At 41.3% G+C, this 6343-nt stretch overlaps 2 pseudogenes; both read right to left on the bottom strand.

Annotated features, from left to right (window-relative positions):
- LOC132142094 (protein-lysine methyltransferase METTL21C-like) lies at nt 1-978 on the bottom strand (annotated as a pseudogene).
- Nucleotides 975-2933, bottom strand: LOC132142092 (protein-lysine methyltransferase METTL21C-like; annotated as a pseudogene).
- Between the last annotated feature and the right edge of the window lie 3410 nt (nt 2934-6343).

Raw genomic sequence — 6343 nt, 5'->3', positions numbered from 1 at the left:
CTATTGAACATTGTCACCTTCCTGCTCTGGTGTCTTGCTGGTTGCTACATAAATCCTCACATCATCCAGCTCTTTAAGGAGTGTAATTTCATAATATCTAAGAAAGTTGTTGATGAAGTCCAGATCTGAGCCATAGCGAACCTTGTTTGCCCAGACTAGAGTAGTTCCTGGTGACGCATAGTGACCAGCAGCTTGGCCAGGAAGTTGTGGTGATAGACAACATCAGTCGCCAACATTTAATCATATTGGTGTGTGGATCTGGGGAAGGTCTCATCCAGCTTGTGACCCCAGTAGAGTTCTGCTACCAGGGGCTCATGTCTCCGTCGGCCTCTCATGTTCTTGTTGAGGTTGTATCGCAGATTACTTTGAATCTCGGGTAAATCCGTGGCTATTAGTTTGGCACCTATAGAGCAGTTTGCAACAAAGAATACCCATTAGAATAACACCTGAATTTTATCACAACACTTACCCAATAACGTGATGACAACGGAAAGTAAGCCAGTTCCAGCCCCAAGTTCAAGAACTGATTTGTTGAGTAAATCAATGTGTTGGCGACCCTGAGGTGATTCCAAGAATCGGCAAAGTGCAACTGCCTATATGAAGGGAACACAAACAACATTTTAAAGGTGCACCATGTTTGTTTTGACTGTTCTTGACTGATCTCTTGGATTTTATCCTGGCACCTATTTTCTTGAATGCTGCATCACACAGTTCTTTGGTTACTGATGTATTATAGATATACTATATATTCACATTTGCATTCAACTCTCCTGATTCATTAATTCTGCAGCTGAAGGTGTCTCACCGCTGGCCATATAGTAGCACTGTAAGAATCAATGGACTCCTGAATTGTAATTTCCTGGCCCTCTCATCTTTGATATCGATCAAATTTCCATCCTCCAACTTTTTTCCTTATGGTTTTCACATCAACATACCCTTTAGCCTGTTCTTCTCTAAATTGTTCATCTTCCTTTTCATATTCTTGAACCTGTTGTATAAACTTTTGTTCTGTCTGTTTGATCTTTCCTTTGTTCATCTTTTTCTGTCTTTTTATTGACAGTTTCATACTCATCCACTCCTTTCCTTGCAACCCCTTTAGTCTCTTCTGACATCACTAGTCCACTTTCTTCTCTTGTGGTGACAGAGTAAATGTTGACCTCTCCGCTGTCTGCCAGCAGGGTGGTGTTGAATGTTTTTTTGAAGTTCTCCTCAAACACCAGATCAGTATCAAAGCGTGTCTTGTTGGCCCATATAAGGGTTCTGCCCTTCTGGCAGAAAAAGCGCATAGTGACCAGTAATTCTGCTAGGTAGTTATGATGATAGATCACATCAGCTGCTAATATGTAGTCGTATCTGTATGAGGGAATGAGGGAATGAGGGAAGGTCTTATTGAGCTCATAACCCCAAGAGAGCTCTGCCACCTGCAGCGTGTGTCTGCAGCGGCCCCGTGTGTTTCTGGACAGGTTGCATCTCAAGTTTCCGAGGACTTCAGGCAGGTCAGTTGCTGTCACCCAAGCACCTGGAGATGATTATACAGTTATGAAAACTCATAACACAACCTTATGCTAATAACATGTTTATGAATAATCCAAAACCAGTACTTACCCAATAGACTGGCCACGATGGACACAAGACCTGTGCCAGCTCCAATTTCTAGCACCGCTTTGTCAACGAGATCAACTGTTGCTTGATTGGACTTAAGGTATTGACACAGAGCCAGAGCCTAAATAATAATTCAGAAATTGTTTCACAATTATGAATATCAGTGATAAAACCACTGTAAAAATGGTTAAAGGTGAACTGAGTCATTCTTTGTTTCTTTGGAGGCATCACATGTAGTTTTAAAAATAATGAACTGTTTCAGACTATGTGCCCATCTTCGTTTGCCATTGGTCAGTCAGTCAGATAGCTCTGCCTCAGATGAGTTTATTTCTTCCTCAGATTTAAAGAAACTTGCTCACCAATGCTTTAGCTCAACATGAGTCCAATGGGTGCCGTCAGAAAGAGAGTCCAAACAGGTGATAAAAACATTACAATAATCCACAAATAATCCACATGACTACAGTCTATCAGTTATTGCCCTGTGAAGACAAAAGTTCAGAATTTTTAAAGAAACAAATCCATCATTAATGTTTTTAACTTCAAGCTGTTGCTTAAGGCTAAAATATGAGTCCATAATAATGCTTCCTGTGGATTAATTGTGGATTATTGTGATATTTCTATCAGTTGTTTTGACTGTAATTCTGACAGCACCTATTTACTGCAGGTAATGTAATGCTTAATTGATCCAAATCTGATCTCAAATGATTGGTTGAGTCAGAACTGACAATCCAGAAAGAATTTCAACATCTAAACTAATGACACACTTTAGCTTATATATTTTGAATATGCAATGAACTAATTGTCTCACTGCTGGCTAGATGACAGAACCAAATGAATCAAGAGACTCCCATATGCTGATTTCATGCCCGGCAAAACGATTGTAGCAGGGCAGTCTAGGTACCGCCCTATTAAACGTGGTTTTCACCTGAATGACAGGTGCAACAGCTTATTGGCTGCCGCTCCGGGTGTATGGCATAGTTTGTCATAGGGGTGGTGAAAAAAATTAATTATTGATTAATCGCTAGTATGTTATGGACGAGTATGAATCGATTATTAAATTTTCAAAAATCAAATTTTTATTTATTTTTTTACATTATTTTATTTGTAAAAAATGTTATACTGGGAGTTGAACGTCACGAATGCGCCCAGTTACAGTTAGCAAGCGCGTGTAACGGCAACCAGAGCAGGTGTGTAAAATGGAAGAACCAGGAACGAGCAACCAACCGGTCCACCCAGCTCCATCTGGGCTCAAAGCAAGCGTGTGGATTCATTTTGGTTTTCATGGCAGGAGCTCTAAACATGTTGATAAAACGCATGCCGTCTGTCGACATTGCCACACTAAACTGAAGTACTGCGGCAATACGAGCAACTTGAGGGCCAACATTTCCCGCTTTCATCCAGAGGAGGCAGGGTGGGTTAAAGACGACTGCCTGAAGCCCGTCATCCCACCGAATCAGCGCACTCTCCACGATATGACAAAATTGGCCCCGGGCTCGGAGAGAGCTAAGAAAATCACAACGTCGATATCTTATTTTATAGCTAAAGATATGAGGCCATACAGTGTGGTGGAAAACCAAGGCTTCCGCTACATGGTCCACAGTATGGAGCCAAGGTATGTGATACCATCCCGGAGCTTTTTTACACACAAGTCGATTCCTGTTCTTTACAAGGAGACAAAGTTTTTAGTGCAAGTGTCCCTCAAGTCTGCTCCCAGGGTAGCAATAACTTGCGATGCCTGGACCTCCAGAGCCACCGTCTCATATGTGACCGTAACAGCTCATCATGTCAACAGTGAGTGGAAGCTAATTTCATACGTGCTTCAGACGAGAGCTATGGATGATAGCCACATGGGCGCTAATATTTGCGAGTTTCTCAAAGCTGTGGCGGACGAGTGGGGGATAGAGACACACGACCTGGTTCTAGTCACCGACAACGCTTCCAATATGAACGTGGCTGCAGAGCTTGGCAACTTTCTACATGTCCGTTGTTACGCTTACACCCTAAACCTCGCCTGCCAACGAGCGCTGAAGTTGCCCGCTGTAGCCCGACTGTTGGGTCGAGTCAGACGGATCACTGCCTTCTTCCACCGCAGCACCACAGCCAGTCATGTGCTGGAACAAAAGCAGGCCCTACTCGGTAAGCAAAAGGCTTAAAATTAATTTAAAAAATAAAATATTTACCTTTGTAATAGAAGTGAATCTATTTTAACGGTTGGATTCAAAGCAAGCTTTTTATTAGTTTCTAAATTACCAGTAGGCTATTTAAAAATATAATTCCTTATATAAGCTACTAGTAATTAGCTTTTCTTCTTCTTTTTTTAATTTTACCGGAACTGCCTAAACACAAACTGAAGACAGATGCTCCAACAAGGTGGACAACAAGGTAGTGGCTTTGACATGGTTGATCGGTTCCTTGAACAGCAGCCTGCCATCTGCGTTGCGCTCCTCTCCCCTCAAGTAAGTATTGGATTTAAGATTTAAACAGACCTAGTAGCAAGCCAAGGTTTGAAAAATATTTTAGTTAATTGAAATAAAAAAAAAAAATTTTTAGAATAAAAATATTATAAAAATATGATATTGTGTACACACAAAACTAACTAAAAAAATATATATATATACTGAAAATGTCTTTAGTTTTGTTTGTCAATTTGACACGACAGCCTTGAGGAGGCACTGGTGCATGTGTTTGAGACAGTCTAAATGACTGTGAGTCGTTGTGTTGGCGTGAATGGAGAACTCTTATAGCATACAGTGTTAATTCCTTTATTTTAACTTTTCCTGTTCTTTATTCCCATCATCCTTACAGGTGAGGAAAGGTGCGCATGACATCTGCACACTGAGTGAGGGAGACGTGTCCGGCGCTGAACACCTTGTGAAGACCCTCAAGCCCATGAAATTGGCCACCACCAGAATGTCTGAGGAAAGCATGCCTACTCTCTCAATCATCGCCCCACTACACACACAGCTCCTGGCCGACTTCACCCCTGCACCAGAGGATGATCCGATGACCGGGAAATCAAGCATGCCATCCGGGAAGATTTGAGGAAAAGATACACATCTACAAAAGAGAGGCACACACTCCATACAGCATCTTGCCTGGATCCTCGCTTTAAAGCTCTCCCATTCCTTTCAGAGGATGAAAAAGTGGAGACATACAGCAGAGTGACTACAGAGGCTGCATCATCCCTCGAGGTATTCTCTCTTGATATTAATAATTCTACTTTTTTTAGAGAATGATTAATTAATGATCTGATTAATAGAATGCTTTGTATCAGTTGTGTGCTTTGTATGCTTTGTGTCTTATTTCACTGCTTCCCTGTGTTAGGTGATGAGACAAGAGGCTGAAGTCCCTCAGGGGGAAGGTGATGACTTGGCTGAGGGGCATGATGACGGTGAGGAGGATGATGCAGTTCAGAAGGTTTGCGATGAAGCCCTGAAGCTGGATGAAGATGGCCCTTCCACGCCCTCTACCTCAAGACCATCTTCTCTGACTGCACTGCTGGGCCAAACATTTAATGTTGCTGTCACCACAGCAGAGCCCAAGTTGGCACACACCAGGGCTAAGGAAGAGGTTCGCATGTATCTGGAGGCCCCTTCACTTCCTCTCACCGATGACCCCCTTGAGTGGTGGAGCACCAATCATCAATTCAATTCAATTCAATTCAATTCAATTCAAGTTTATTTGTATAGCGCTTTTTACAATACAAATTTACAATACATTACAAAGCAACTTTACAGAAAATTATGTTTCTACAATATTTAGTAGTAGCTAGTAGTTTGTGCACGTTTGACAGGATTTTAGAAAAATAAAAATAATAATAATAATACAAGACGTAGTCAGCTAGATGATGAACTATCAATATTATTAATTAATAGTAATTATAGGATGCAGTCACACATGTAGCAATAATTGTTAGTTCTGTTTGTTGATTCAAGGTTAGCATCATCTGGGGTCCTCTGAGGGTCAGCATCATCTCTTCTCAGGTGTTCTGGATCCAGACTGGAGCTTGTGTAAATCCTAGACATCCCGTGGCAAAACATAGAAACAAAATAGAGACATCATTAGCATAGCTGCTGATCCAACAAAGTAAAATTAGTTTAACCCAAGCTAAAGAATAAAAATGCAGATGCAACTACACTCACAATTTAAGAGATACATTATTCGAATGCTTGGCGAAAGAGATGCGTTTTTAATCTAGATTTAAACAGAGAGAGTGTGTCTGAACCCCGAACATTATCAGGAAGGCTATTCCAGAGTTTGGGAGCCAAATGTGAAAAAGCTCTACCTCCTTTAGTGGACTTTGCTATCCTAGGAACTACCAAAAGTCCAGCGTTTTGTGACCTTAGGGTGCGTGATGGGTTGTAGCGTGGTAGAAGGCTAGTTAGGTACGCAGGAGCTAAACCATTTAGGGCCTTATAGGTAAGTAATGATAATTTGTAACTGATACGGAACTTAATAGGTAGCCAGTGCAGAGACTGTAAAATTGGGGTAATATGATCATATTTTCTTGACCTGGTAAGGACTCTAGCTGCTGCATTTTGGACTACCTGTAGCTTGTTTATTGACGAAGCAGGACAACCACCTAGAAGTCCATTACAATAGTCCAGTCTAGAGGTCATGAAAGCATGAACTAGCTTTTCTGCATCAGAAACAGATAACATGTTTCGTAGCTTGGCAATGTTTCTAAGATGGAAGAATGCGGTTTTTGTAACATTGGAAATATGATTTTCAAAAGACAAAT

Source organism: Carassius carassius, chromosome 6 (genome assembly GCF_963082965.1).
Source record: "Carassius carassius chromosome 6, fCarCar2.1, whole genome shotgun sequence".
NCBI classification, from domain to species: domain Eukaryota; kingdom Metazoa; phylum Chordata; class Actinopteri; order Cypriniformes; family Cyprinidae; genus Carassius; species Carassius carassius.
This window is presented reverse-complemented; position numbering and strand designations above follow the sequence as displayed.